This window comes from Onychomys torridus, chromosome 8 (genome assembly GCF_903995425.1).
Source record: "Onychomys torridus chromosome 8, mOncTor1.1, whole genome shotgun sequence".
Taxonomy (NCBI): Eukaryota; Metazoa; Chordata; class Mammalia; order Rodentia; family Cricetidae; genus Onychomys; species Onychomys torridus.
The window spans coordinates 8,178,950-8,194,681 of NC_050450.1; the positions used below are offsets into that span (position 1 = coordinate 8,178,950).

Here is a 15,732-nt window from a genome sequence, read left to right on the forward strand (position 1 = left end):
GGCCTTTCTGAGCCTCCATTTAGGGACACCCCTGACACATGCCTGGCCTCAGTGGCTTTCCTTATTTGCAGAAGCAAATTCCATAGCCCCTTTCTTCTATCCTTAACTCCAGAACCCGTGGCTGAAGCTGCCAAGTTCTACTGCTTACAAGGGCTGGAACATGGTCCCCTCACTCAATTACATCTTCATCAACTTTATGTTTTTGATGGTTTCCTTCACTGCCTAAGCTTGACTATTCTGGAACTTGCTCTGTAGACCAGGCTGGCCTCAAACTCAGAGATCCTCCAGCCTCTGCCTTCCCAGTGCTAGGATTAAGGCATGAACAACCACACCCAGCTCTAAGCTTTTCCTTAACTCCTTTTCACAAGTTGGGAACTTAGTGGGGTGGGATCTTGCCCTGAGGTCACGACTCTCATTATTCCAGTTTTCAATCTGTTTATTTCCTTGAACACAGGACTTAACTCCGTTCCACTTCCTGGTGCCTCTTTTCTCCTCGAATTGTACATTTTGTAATTTACTCTGCTCAGTTTGCTCGTTTTTATTAGAAATCTTCCTTAGAGTTACCACTAATATTCACACAACAGAATCTATAGTGGGCTGTTTTGAGATTTCCTCTGCCAATGGAATTAATTCAAACTCTTCACTTTAGCCTCAGGCAGATTTTTGGACAAGGATGAAAGGTAGCCACTTTCTTCAACAAAGTAACACATGACCAGTCTCTAGGCCACATAACTAACATTCTTCTGCTCTGAAACCTCTTAATCCAGCCCCCCACAGTCCCAATCACACTCAGCACCACTATCTTCCATGCTCCTAGTATGGCCCATTAAGAAGTGCTTAAAATATTTCAACTGCTTTTCTAATCCACAGTCCCAACGTACATATTCCTTCAAACAAAAGCATGCTCAGACCTATCACAGCAATACCCCAGTCCCTTGTTCTAACTTCTATCTTAGTTAGTGTCTCTATTTCTGTGAAGATACACCATGACCATGGTAATTCTTATAAAGAAAAACATTAAATTGTGGTAGCTTGCTTATAGTTCAGAGGTTCAGTCCATTGCCATCATAGTGGGAAGCAGGGCAGCATGCAGGAAGACATGGTGCTAGAGAAGGAGCTGAGAGTTAGTCTGTCGCACTAACTGTGGCTTGAACATACATGAGACCTCAAAGTCAACCTCCACAATGATGTAATTCCTCCAACAAGCCACACCTCCTGATAGTGCCACTCCCTTTGGGGGCCATTTTCTTTTAAACTACCACAGCAAGTAACCTCAGAAAACTCAGAAGAGCAGAGACCATAGACCTGGGGAGGAGCTTTACTCTGTCTGACTATTCATGGGGACTCTTTGAGCCTCAGCTTCCCCTACCTGTCTTATAGGGACATTGCCTTGAAAACTGGGGTCCCTGTGTATGAAATGACAACAGTATGACCCCAGCACACCACAGTCAGATGATGGGTAGCACTGCCCTCCATCTGCCTAGAGAGAGCCTGGCCTATGTAGGCAAGACAGGCAGATTGCCAAGCCTCAGGAAACAAGTCCAGCCACAGCCAGAGGCCTCCATGCTGGGAGCTTTGCACTAACCTCACCACAGGACAGATCACACTGATCCTATTTTAATTACTCTTCCCAGGCCAAGCCTCTGGCCTCTTGGTGTTCTGTCCTAGCCTTGATGGAAGATGGAACTTGCTGGCCAAGAAAGGTTAGCTTGGGCAAGTGCATGCAGTCACAGCTGACCCAAGCAGTCAAGTTCAGCTGAGCCTGAATCTGTGAGGCACACATGGCTCACCAGAGAGCAGCAACCGAAGGGAAAGTTCTAGTGCTGTGCACTCCTGTGCTTTCAGGGGCTGGTTCCCAGGTGGCTCTCAGGCAGGAGGGTGGGACTCTGTTCATTAGAATTCTGAAGTCTGTGAGGTCTCCACTCACCCCTTTCTTCAGCCTTCTTCTCTCTTCACCTACTTGTTCAGCCTTCAGGGATTTATTTTCAGGTCACCTCCATAACTCCTCAACCCTGTTTTTGGTCATTCTGCTGTCCTCACAGGTACACATAGTAACATTCATATTAATAAATGGCTTTCCACAGTCATCCTCCAAAGGTGACCTTGAGAATTCATCTCTCCTCCCTGGCCTCCACTGTCTTGCTCATGGCACAATGTGGACAAGCTGTTGTGAGAACAAATATTCAGTGTGGGAGCGTGGCTGGCACCCTGCATACAGCATGTGCTCAATGAAGTCAGCTTAAGCCTCTGACTAAGACAGCTTCCTAGACAACTGTCCCAAGACACTGATGGCATACTGTTACTAGTGTTATGGTTTTGACAAGATGTGTATAGGAGCCTACTACTTGAAGCTACTTGTTCAATATATGAACACCTGCATACATACCTACACATACATGAACAAATACACACACACACACACACACACACACACACACACACATACACACACACATATACACACACATACACACACACATACACACACATATACACACACATATACACACATACACACACACATATACACACATACACACACACACACACACACACACACACACACACACCCCATTGGTATCAGACTAAAGAGCATTGAAAATGATCATAGATGGGAACTATTAATGGTAACCATGTTCCATTTAAGTCATCACTGAATCTTTGCAGGGGGTGGGGTGTGAGCATCTTCTTGTGACACACATGAAGGCCAGGGAAGAATGCCAGGTGTCCTGCTCCATAATTCCCTGCCTTATTTCCATGAGACAGAGTCTCTTATTGGACCTGGAGGTGGGCTGGCAGTCTGCAAGCCCTGCTGGTGCACCTGACTGGACCTCCCACAGTGCAGGGATTAAAGGCACACACACAGCCATGCCCAGCTTTGTTTGTGGGTGTTGAGGATTTGAACTCAGGTCCTCATACTTATGTATCATGTGCTCTTACCTAACTAGTGTCTCAGCAGGACTTGTTACTGAATCTCTGACAACAAAGTATAAAGCACTTTGTAGAGATGTTTGTGGAGGGAAAGGAGGTAAGGGAAAAAAGAACGTGTGGGAAAAGAGAGGGGAGAAAAGGGGCAGACAAGGAGGAAGGGTGGGGAAGGGTGGGGAAGGGAGGAGACAGAGGAGAGGTCCTCAACGGAGAAGAGAGAGAAGAACAAATGATCCATTAGCCAGTGCCCTGCACCCAGCACAGAGAGGAAGACAACAATAAACAAAATATCCGCTTGCAGCCTGATGAGATGATTCATTTGCATAAAAAAACGTAACTAGAGATCAAGGCTGAACAAGATCAGGGCCAAATGCCAACACGCACACCAGGCAAATAAACACACAGGGAATGCGAACCCTGTTCTGACCTATTTATAACACAGTTCTTCAAAGATTCCATAAATACGTAGTACTGACTACTATATAATTAGAAGCCATGATTCTTACTTCTGAAGGGGAACCTTTCCACGTGAACAGTTAATTTTCAATGTAAACCCACTTTATGTGGTTAGTTTTTAATTATGAAAAGGGCATTTTTTAATTCAAAACAAGCATCATTAGTTTTCTTTTCCAAACCCTGTATTTAGGTGAGTATGGGAATGAAGCATGGGGTCTGGTCTACCTGGCTAAACAAGTCAGCCAAGTCCTCCACACCTCAGTTTTCCCTTCTACACAAGGAGCTCAGGGGACTCATGAAGATGGCTGGCTCTAACAATTGCTCCCTTCTTTCCTGGTGATTACACCCCAAAACAGAGACCAAGGAGCCTGGGCACTCATTGCATACAGTCTGAGGATTCATGGACACAGGGTATTGCCCCCTTTCAGGCTGAGGATTCGGTAGAAGTAAGAAGTCTCTCTAGTGACTGGCTCCTTTACTCATCTTTCAGCATTTACCTCAATATCTGGGTTCTTAAGACCAAAAAGGATTTGTGTTACAGATTGAGACCAGGGTTCCATGTGATGGCTACAAGGAATATGCAGTCTGTCTTTCCCAGTCCTTCCCACTACCATCCAAAAAGGAAGTACTCAGCAAGTACTTTCTCAGAGAGTAGAATCATTCTGTGATTTAATCAATGAACTAGTGAATCTCACTCTGAGAGCCACTTGGCTCAGCACCTCCCTGATGGACGAGGACTCCCATTGTGCTGCTCGTTGTTGGGCCCAAACTCATTATTAACTAAATAAAACATTTATAGGTGTTGTTGGAGAGCTTCCCTCCAGGTGCCACCAAACCCTCGTGGTCCCACAACCCACGTATAAAATAATCATATGGACATTTATATTATTTAAACTGCTTGACCATTAGCTCAGGCCTACCATTGTCTAGCTCTTACTCTTATATTTAGCCCATTTCTATTAATCTATACTTTGCCACATGGCTTGTGGTTTACCAGTACCTTACATCTTGTCATGGAGGCAGCTGGCAGTATCCCTCCCCTCAGCCTTCCTGTTCCCAGCATTCTCCTCTTCCTTGTCCCACCTACCCTATCCTTCCTGCATGGCTACTGGCCAATTAGCACTTTATTTATTTTAACCAATCAGAGCAACACATTTGACATACAGAACATCCCACATATAGGATCTCTTTTATAAATGATAACAGGAATTCAGGACTGAGCACACAATCCAAATAAGCTCTTAAAACACGAATCAGATCATGTCTCTCCTACATAAAGCCTTCTCATGCCTACTCATTGCAATAGACATCAATTTCCTTTATTGTGGTGGTTTGGCTGTGGCCCAAGGTCTTCCTTGCTGATGTCAGCTGGTCACTCTTGCCCTAACCACTATACCTGGCCATACTGGCCTGTCTGAAATCATCCAAGTAAAGCCAATCCTCCAACTCACAGGAGGATGCAAACTACAGAAGGCCCTGCCTATCTTCGAATTCTTTACCTTCAGAAGCATCCAGCCTTCAGCCAAGAGAAGATTGTGGGCAAGTGGGATGGCTCAGCAGTAGGGGTACCTGCTATAAGTCCTGATTACATGTGTTTAATTGCTGACCCACAGGAAGGAGAGAACCCCTGGCCTCCATATGTGTGCCATGGCATGTGAAAGCCCACACATAAAATAAGTAATTTAAAATGTAATAAAAAATTTAAGTAGTTTGCCCATGATGACCCTACATCCATATGGGCAGCACTAATGGGGCTCAGTAGGCTATTAATTAATTAGAGTTGGGAGAAAGATGTGTTGGAGGAGTTTTGGGAAAGATAGAGGGGGCAGATGGGGTGAATATAATCAAGATACACTGTATACATGTATAAAATTTTCCAAGAATAAAAAAAATATTATTTTTTAAAGTATTTAGGAAAAATTATCTGCACTAAAAATGTATGTTTTTCCCTTATGTTATTCCATAAACTATAACAACTCTCTCCATAGCATTTATTTAGATTATGGTAAATGTTCTAAGTAATCCAGAGACAATTTCATTTTATAGGAGGACTGTATAGGTTATATGCAAACACTATAGCATCTTTTAGAGGGACATGAGAATCTGTGCTTTTTGTTAATATTGAAAGGGTATTCTAAAACTAATGTCCCTTGGGTACCAAGGGACAACTCTCCTTCCTGTTCCTGTAGTTGATAAGATGGTAGGATATTTGTTATGCAGCACTGTTGATATTAATAGCTGACTGTAGTGTTCTAGTACTTCCATTCACTACATATGAAATCTTCAGAAAGTCACTTAACCTCTTTGAACCTCAGAATGCTTTTACAATTTTTTGAAGATATTTTCATCTCTTCTCCATGAACTTCATGCTGTGACTGTGTGACAATAGAAGAAAAAGATTTTTGAGACTGTAAAAAGTGATTGAAAGTACAAAATAGCATTATCAGAAAGCATGGGTTTGACCTGGCAACAGAGAGTGTCTCAGCAGTACAGCCCAGGACATCTGCCATGAAGCTCATCACATCCCCAGATTTCAACAAGGCAATCGAAAGTCATCTCCACTTCTGAGCTCTTACCTGAGGGGAGCCATCATGGGTCCACACAGACTGCAGTACAGAGAGGTCTGTTGTAATTTAGTTAGAATGGTGGAAAATGGAAGCAACCTGTATACCCAACAATGGCGAACCAGATACATCTGAAGAATGATAAAACACTTATGTAAAGCACTGCTTACAACCATGTTAGATCAGAGAATTTTTGCAAATAATGCTTCTTGGGAACTGGAAGATTCAGAGAGGTGATTCAGGAGCAGATCTGGATGAGAAAAGAAAGGTACTGGGCAGAATGTGGGTCCTCTACTCCAGCTTCAACAAAAGAGATGCTCAGGGCTGGAGAGATGGTTGAGTGCTCAGTGGTTAAGAATGCTTGCTACTCCTGCAGAAGATGGAAGCTTGATTCCCAGAGCTTACATCAAATAAATAACTTAAAATCACCACTAATCCCACCTCCAGAGGATCTAACAACCCCTGCTGGCCCTAGCACGTGCGCACACTCACACACACAACATACATGTATGAATGTATGTATGCACTTGCACACACACACACACACACACACACACACAAACACACACACACACACATGCATGCACAAATAAAAACAAATCTTAAAAAAAAAAAAAACAAAGAAAATCTCAAATTGTACTTGCACTATGGACCAAATGCCTCTACTACCCTCTTCTCCTTAAAACATTTATGCTGAAGCTCTATGACAGTGTGAGCTGAGATAATAGTGCTATTTGAGGAGGAAGTAGAACCTCTGAGAAGTCAGATCTAGCTCTCAGATTCAGGATGCTGGCCTTGAGGGTAATACTCTAATAGAATCCTGATCCACTAAGCTGTGAGCAACCCACACCCCAAAATTCTCTCTGAACTGCAAGTCAGAACAAAACTCTCCTCCCTTAGAACAGTTCTGTCCATATTTGTCACTAATGCAAGCCCTAATCTGCAACATAACAGTACTTAAAGATGGTGCTTTGGACATAATTAGGTTTAAATGAGGTTACAGCTGTACTAAACACCTGTTATTTCAGCCCTATTCTATGGGCCTGCATTATAGCAGTCTTCTGTGAACTGCTATTTGTCTCCACAAAATCCCTATGTGATGATATTGGAGGTGGGGCTTTGGGGAGGTCATTAGGATTAGGTAAGGTCATAAGGGTAGAACTCTCATGAATGGAATGGGTGTCCTTAAATAAGACAGCAGCCAGCTTGCTTTGCCTCTCTGCTCTCTGCTCCTGGAGAAGTTGCCAACCTGCAACCTGGAAGAGGGTCCTGACCAGAACCTGACTATACTGGCTCCTGGACCTCAGCACTCCAGCCTCCAGAACTGTGAGCAATAAATGTCAGTCTACAGCGTTTTGATACAGCGTCTTGACCAGGCTAAGACAAAGCCCAAGCACACTAAGAATTCTCAGGAAATGGTTCCAATGACTGTAATAGAGAAAGGCTTTACAAGCTGCTGAAAGACATTTACAGACCTCTGAAGAAGCATAAATCCTGAAAGAGAAATCACAGGGTAGGGAGGGATTGCTGTGTGATTCCATCTTGAATGAGAGGAAAAGGAGAGACTTAGAGAGAGGAGGAGGAGGAGGAGGAATGTTCTCAAAACTGCCAATTGTATTTAGCTAGGTGGGATCCTTCCTTTTGATTTCTTCACTTGACTTATTGAAACATGCTCAATGTTCACTGATCAATTGCGACCCTCTAGGAGCGAAAGACAACAACAGGTCAAGGAATCAAATATTCAATAAGTCGTGTCTTTGTTGTGGCTTGAGTGTGAAGTTTCCTCCCAAAGTGCTCACAGGTTGAAGGCTTGGTCCCAGAGGATCACTACTGACAGATGGTTGGGTCCTGGGGGCTCTGAAATCACCAGTTACTTATTAAGCCATCAGTGGGCTCATAATGTAGTGACATTTTTTAAAGGTGATGGAAATTAGGAAGTCATGTCTATCTGAAAGTGGGTCACAGGGGACACTTGTGGAAGGAAGTGCCACGCCCCGGTCCCTTCCTATTTCTTCTCTTTACACTCCTGCAGACATATGAGCAGCTCTGCTCTGTCACGTCCTTCAATCCGTGATGCTCATTCAGAAATACAGAGCCAGCCAAATGTGGACTGATCCTCCTCCCCCCAAAATCAGGAGCCAAAATAAAGCTTCCTTGTGCTGGGCCATTTCTCTCCAACTTTTACCATAACAAGAAGTACAGCTAACACAGCTCTTACGACTGAAGTTAACTAAGAACACTTGAGGCCACGTTTCTGGATTCCAATCCCATTTGGACACTGATGAACTAGATGCCCTTGGGAAGAAGGCTGAATCTGACTGTGCCTGAAGGTCTCAGCTGCTTCACTGTATGATCAAGACATTAACAAGTGAATGTCTGTGAAGGATCCAAAGAGAGGCAGTGCAGGAGAGGCACATGTAGAAGTTGCTGCTTCCATTGTATTTTTTTTTTCAAGCATCCTCAGAGGACATCTCCTCCAGAAGTTCTTTGCCTACTTTTTCTGAGAGGAACACCCCACAAATACCATCACTACATTTCTCTTCCTGTCTTTATTTTTTTCATAGCCCTTATCACTCTTGATCTTGCATACTTTATTTACCTGTTCACCATTACTCTCCACCAGTGTGTAAGTCAGGCATTGTGGCTAGCTCACATGTCCACCAGTGTGTAAGTTGGGCACTGTTTCTGGCTCACATGTCCACCAGTGTGTAAATCAGGCACTGTTTCTGACTCACATGTCCACCAGTGTGTAAACTGGGCACTGTTTCTGGCTCATATGTCCATCAGTGTGTAAGTCGGGCACTGTGGCTGACTCACATGTCCACGAGTGTGTAAGTCAGGCACTGTTTCTGGCTCACATGTCCATGAGTGTGTAAGTCGGGCACTGTTTCTGGCTCATATGTCCACCAGTGTGTAAACTGGGCACTGTTTGTGGCTCACATGTCCATCAGTGTACAAGTCAGGCACTGTGCATGACCCGCATAGGCTCAGCACATGGTAAGAGTTCAGTGAACATTTGGGAAAGGCAAGAAGGAGATGTCAATTCTGACTCAATGGACAGAAAGACATTGGCAGGAGGACAGTGGCAGTGAAGGTGACCTACTAAAATACTGTGAGTAACAGTTAGGGAAGACTCAACCATGCACTGCTGCAAGGCCCTCTGGGAAGTTCTCTGCACCTACAAGGAGGGGCAGTACCACAGGACAGCCAGCCAGTGGAGATACACAGACCCAGTGGAGAAATCTGAGTTCAGCCTAAAGGCCACAGAAAGTTCTGTAGACACAACCAAATCATCTCGATAAAGCAATTCTACCTTGAAAAAGCATGAGCCACAGAGCTGCAGTTTCTCCAGAATTTTGTATTAATTATTTCCTGGCCTAAGGCATTCTATGTTAATTGCTCTCAATTGAAAAACTTCATGTTTATGTTTGTGTTAGCAAAAAGCTTTAGGGATATGTCATTTTTTAAAAATCATTTAAGTTCTCAAGACAGTGTCACCATCTTCCAGAGTAGACCAGTCTCACAGACCTTCAAGATACCAAGCAGCATCTTCAGGGGACATATTGGCATACATATGTTCCTCCCCTCCAGTTCCAAGAATGGGATAAATGTTTGCTTTTGTTTTCCTTCCTTCTGTGTATTTCCGTATCTTTAGCCTCTGTTGAAGAGAATTTCATAGTTCAAGCTACCTCCTCCTAATGCTAACCAAAGTATCTAGGAGTCAAAGGCAAAGACAGGAAATACTAGGAAAAGCCTTTTGGGGCTGTGGCAATGGATCACTCTGCAAAGTACTAGCCATGAAGCATGAGGACTTGATTTCTATCCCTGTATGAAAGCTAAGCAGAGTAGCAAATGCTTGGAATCTCAGAGCTAGGGAGACAGAGACAGGTAGAGTCCCGGGGCTCACTAGCTAGCCAGCCTAGCCCAATGGGTAAATGAGAAGAACTATTGATGTCTCTCCTGGATTCTTCCACCAGATTAGTTCACAGGGCCAAGTATAGGTCTCTAGGAGCCCATCAAGATTTCTCAGAGCTCTATAATTTATTTTTTAGAGCTTAGGGGCCAGACCCAGTGACTTTGTATATAAAGTTTTATTGAAATGCAGCCATACCTTTTTGTTTATGTTTGATCTGTGTCTGATTCTTCTGCATGATTGTAGGGCTGAGGAACTACAGAGAAAAAAGGATTTGCCAAATCCATAGAAGCTGCCTTCTCTCCCTCTGAAATATTTATTATTATTATTATTATTATTATTATTATTATTATTATTATGTGTTTTAATTTTATATATCAGCCATGGGTTCCCCTGTCCTCCCCCTTCCCGCACCCACCCCTGCCTTCCCCCAAATACCTCCCCTCCATTCCCATCTCCTCTAGGACCAAGACACCCCTGGGGATTCATTTAAACCTGGTGGATTCAGTACAGCCAGATCCTGTCCCCTCCTTCCAGGCTGAGCAAAGGGTCCTGTGTAAGCCCAAGATTCCAAACAACCAGCTCATGCACTAAGTACAGGTCCCGGTCCCACAGCCTGGATGCCTCCCAAACAGTTCAAGCTATTCAATTGTCTCACTTATCCAGAGGGCCTGATACAGTTGGGGACTCCACAGCTTTTGGTACATACTCCATGTGTTTCCATTAGTTTGGCTATTTGTCCCTGTGCTTTTTCCAATCTTGGTCTCAACAATTCACACTCTTACAATCCCTCCTCTTTCTCAACAATTGGACTCCTGGAGCTCCACCTGAGGCCTGGCCAAGGATCTCTGCATCCAATTCCATCAGTTATTGGATGAGAGTTCTAGCACGACAGTTAGGGTGTTTAGTCATCTGATCACCAGACTAGGTCAGATCAGGCTTTGTCTCAACCATTGCCAGCGGTCTACAGAGGATATATCATTGTGGATTTCTGGAGACCTCTCGAGCACTCTGCCTATACCTGTTCTCATGTGGTCTTCATTTATCATGGTCTGTTATTCCTCGTTCTCCCTTTCTGTTCTTGATCCAGCTGGGATCTCCTGCTCCCCTAAGCTTTCTTTCCCTCAAATCTTGCCCTTCATTACTCCTACTGTTGTCCAGGTTGTTCATGTAGATCTCATCCATTTCTCTGTCATTGAGTGATCCCTGGGTCTTTCCTAGGGTCCCATTTTCTAGGTAGCCTTCCTGGAGTTGTGTAGCAGTCTAGTCATCTTTGTTTTACATCTAGTATACTCCTATAAGTGAGTACATACCATGTTTGTCCTTCTGAGTCTGGGTTACCTGAGGATGATTTTTTTCTAGATCCATCCATTTGCCTGCAAACCTCATGATGTCATTGTTTTTCTCTGCTGAGTAGTGCTCCATTGTGTATATGTACCATATTTTTTTTTATCCATTCTTCAGTTGAAGGGCATCTAGGTTGTTTCCAGGTTCTGGCTATTACAAGCAATGCTGATATGAACATAGCTGAGCAAATGCCCTTGTGGTATGATTGAGCATTCCTTGGGTATATGCCCAAGAGTGCTACAGGTGGGTCTTTGGGGAGATGGATTCCCAATTTTCTAAGGAAGCACCATATTGATTTCCAAAGTGGCTGTATAACTTGCATTCCCACCAGCAGTGGAGGAGAGTTCCCCTTGCTCCACATCCTCTCCAGCATAAGCAGTCTTCTGTGTTTTTAATCTTAGCCACTCTGACAGGTGTAAGGTGGTAGCTCAGAGTCGTTTTGATTTGCATTTCCCAGATAATTAGGGATGTTGAGCAATTCCTTAAAATGGCTTTCAGCCATTTGAACTTCCTCTGTGGAGAATTCTCTGTTTAGTTCTATAGCCCATTTCTTAATTGAACTGTTGGGCATTTTGATGTCTAATTTCTTGAGTTCTTTATATATTCTGGATATCAGCCCTCTGTCAGATGTGGGGTTGGTGAAGACCTTTCCCCATTCTGTAGGCTGTTGCTTTGTCTTGTAGACCATGTCCTTTGCTCTACAAAAGCTTCTCAGTTTCAACAGGTCCCATTGATTGAATGTTTCTCTCAGTGTCTGTGCTACTGGTGTTATATTTAGAAAGTGATCTCTGGTGCCAACGCGTTCAAGAGTACTTCCTACTTTCTCTTCTATCAGGTTCAGAGTAACTGGATTTATGTTGAGGTCTTTGATCCACTTGGACTTAAGTTTTGTGCACGGTGACAGATATGGATCTATTTGCAGCCTTCTACAGATTGACATCCAGTTATGCCAGCACCATTTGTTGAAGATGCTTTCTTTTTTCCATTGTACATTTTTGGCTTCTTTGTCAAAAATTATATGTTCATAGGTGTGTGGGTTAATGTCAGGGTCTTCAATTCGATTCCATTAGTCCACATGTCGGTTTTTATGCCAGTACCAAGCTGTTCTTATTATGGTAGCTCTATAGTAGAGCTTGAGGTCGGGGATTGTGATGTCTCCAGATGTTGTTTTATTGTACAGGATTCTTTTGGCTATCCTGGGTCTTTTGTTTTTCCATATGAAGTTGAGTATTATTCTTTCCAGATCTGTGAAGAATTATGTTGGTAATTTGATGGGGATTGTGTTGAATCTGTAGATTGCTTTTGGTAAGATCGCCATTTTTACTATGTTAATCCTGCTTATCCATGAGCATGGGAGGTCTTTCCATTTTCTGACATCTTCTTCAATTTCTTTTTTCAGGGACTTAAAGTTCTTGTCATATAGGTCCTTCATATGCTTAGTTAGAGTAACCCCAAGGTATTTTATATTATTTGTGGCTATTGTAAAGGGTGATGTATCTCTGATTTCCTTCTCAGCCTGTTTGTCTATTGTATATAGGAGGGCTACTGGTTTTTTTCAGTTGATCTTGTATCCTGCTTTGTTGCTGAAGGTTTTTATTAGGTGTATCAGTTCCTTGGTTGAATTTTTGGGGTCACTCATGTATACTATCATGTCATCTGCAAATAGGGAAAGCTTGACTTCTTCCTTTCCAATTTGTATCCCCTTAATCTCTTTATGTTGTCTTATAGCTCTGGCTAGAACTTTAAGTACTATATTGAATAAATATGGGGAGAGAGAACAGCCTTGCCTTGTTCTTGATTTTAGTGGTATTGCTTTGAGTTTCTCTCCATTTAATTTGATGTTGGCTGTTGGCTTGCAGTAGATTGCCTTTATTATGTTTAGGTATGTTCCCTGTATTCCTGATCGCTCCAAGACCTTTATCATGAAGGGGTGTTGGATTTTGTCAAATGCCTTTTTGCATCTACTGAGATGATCATGTGGTTTTTTTCTTTGAGTTTGTTTATATGGTGTATTACATTGACAGACTTTCATATGTTGAACCACCCTTGCATCCCTGGGATGAAGCCTACTTGATCATGGTGGATAATTCTTTTGATGTATTCTTGGAGTCTGTTTGCCAGAATTTTATTGAGTATTTTTGCATCAATGTTCATGAGGGAGATCAGTCTGTAGTTTTCTTTCTTTGTTGCATCTTTGTTTGGTTTAGGAATCAGGGTAATTGTAGCCTCATAGAAGGAGTTTGATAATATACCTTCTGCTTGTATTGTGTTTACATCTATTATATTTAAATCAAGACCAGATAAACCATTTAAATAGTCCAATAACCCCTAAGGTAATAGAATCAGTCATTAAAAGTCTCCCAACCAAAAAAAGCCCTGGACCAAATGGTTTCACTGCAGAATTCTACCAGATCTTCAAAGAAGACTTAATACCAATACTCTTTAAATTGTTCCACACAATAGAAATATTTTTTTATTAAAAAGCTTATCTTTGTGAGTTCAAGACCAGCCTGGTCTACAGAGTGAGATCCAGGAAAGGCACAAAGATACACAGAGAAACATTGTCTCGAAAAGCCAAAAAAAAAAAAAAAAAAAAAAAAAAAAAAAAAAAAAAAACCTTGTGACTTGTCACTTACGTTCTAGAGTGATGTTGTCCAATAGAGATATGAGAGCCATAAAGCAAATTTCCCATCAACCACATATACAACAAAAAAGAAACAAACCAATTTTAATAAAATGTTTTATTTAACCCAGTATATTCAAGGTATTATTGTGACAACACACAATCCACTTACAAAAATTAGTTAGGTTCAGCTAGAAAGGTTGCTCCATCAGTAACACACTTGCCTTGCAAGTGTGAGGACCTGAGTTTCATTCCCAGGTCCCACATGGAAAAGGTCAGGAGAGCCCACGGATATAAAGGCAAGCCCTACCCAGATAGGGTCCTGAAGATGGAAGGATGAATGTGGAGGAGAGAGGCATATAGACAATAAAACCCTAGCACTTGAGTGATGAATAGCCAGAGCATCCTGCTGGCCTACAGCATCCTGCTGGCCTACAGCATCCTGCTGGCCTACAGCATCCTACTGGCCTACAGCATCCTTCTGGCCTATAGCATCTTGGTCTGGCTGCTGCAGGCAGTTCTACTTAGCATCCCCTCCTTCTGCACACCCATTGCCTGGACCCTGACCAACGTTATCCATAACTTGGCAATGTGTGTCTTCCTACATACAGTGAAAGGGACACCCCCTGCAACCCCTGTCCAAGGGAAGCTCAGTTTATAAAACACAGGAAGCAGATGGACTCCTGCTTCTTCTTCCCACTGTTTCCTCAGCATCTCTTCTGTTCTATTCCATATATGGGGCAACTTCTGTACCTAGTACAATGCTGCTTGCTTCCTCATCAGCAAGGCCTCACTGCTCAGCAGACTCCTGTCTAAGCTTCCCTTATGCCATGGAGTTCATCTCTTTGAAATCAAATATTGAAAGACAGGCTGGGGAATCTTCAGGCACTGAGAGGATATGCTGGAAACATAGCAATCATGTACTTCTCTCCTCCACACTATATTCTCTGTCTTGGAAGCCTGCAAGATATACAAACCTTTTCAAAACTTGGCCAAGCCCTGACAGAGCTAAGATCTCATGATGAAGGAAGGCAGATGAAATTAAGGGCCACGCCCCTCCTCTATCCCAAGAAGCCATCTATATTTGGGCAGCTTGTCTGGTAGCTACTTTTACACATCTTCTACATCTACCACTTTCAATTTATGTTTTCTGTGTGTTTCCCTTAAAGTAAAGATACAGTTGTCATTGTGTGTGTGTGTGTGTGTGTGTGTGTGTGTGTGTGTGTGTGTGTATGTGTGTGTGTGTTTCTGGTATGATGGCACACGCTTGTAATCCCAGTGCTAAGGAAACAGAGACAGGAGGCTTCCTGGGGCTCACTGGCCAGACAGCCTGGCTTAATTGTCAAGTTAAGATCAGTGGAAGATCCTGTCTCAAAAAAAGTAGACATTACATGAAATATGGCACCTAAGATTGTCTAGTGACTCCACATGCACACATACATGTGTACCCACACATATATAAATACACACAAAAATAATGATGTTGACATTGACCTTTTCATACTAAGCCTTCACAATCTGATGTGTATTTTACATCAATGGCACATTTGCACTCTGACAGCCCCTTCATTTCCACAAGTGGCTTTGAGCTGCCATATCGGAAAAAGCCACTCTTGAGTCATCCAAGGTTAAAGGAAAGGTGTCTCACCCCATGCAAAGGTTTCACATCCTTGTCTTCATCAGGAACCCACAACTGATGACCACTGGCATAAGCCCACGGCTGCAGTGTGGAGCTAACTGGTACACTTCATGTTCCAGCTCTCTCCATGGATCAGGCTGAGGTTGGACTCCAATGAAGACCGCGCCTCTTTTGTCCTCTGCCTGCTCTCTTACTACCATCCCTCCCTTCCAGAGCTCTCCCAAGGAAGTGCCTTGCACAAGAATTCCCATTTCAGGTTCTG

The 15,732-nt window shown here is 43.1% G+C and overlaps 1 protein-coding gene and 1 pseudogene across 2 annotated transcripts in view; one reads left to right on the top strand and one right to left on the bottom strand.

Annotated features, from left to right (window-relative positions):
* Nucleotides 1-15,732, bottom strand: part of Shisa9 (shisa family member 9) — a 299,285-nt gene that overhangs the window by 237,416 nt on the left and 46,137 nt on the right. The gene's annotated exons all lie outside the window — the stretch shown is intronic.
* Nucleotides 12,553-14,693, top strand: LOC118589390 (annotated as a pseudogene).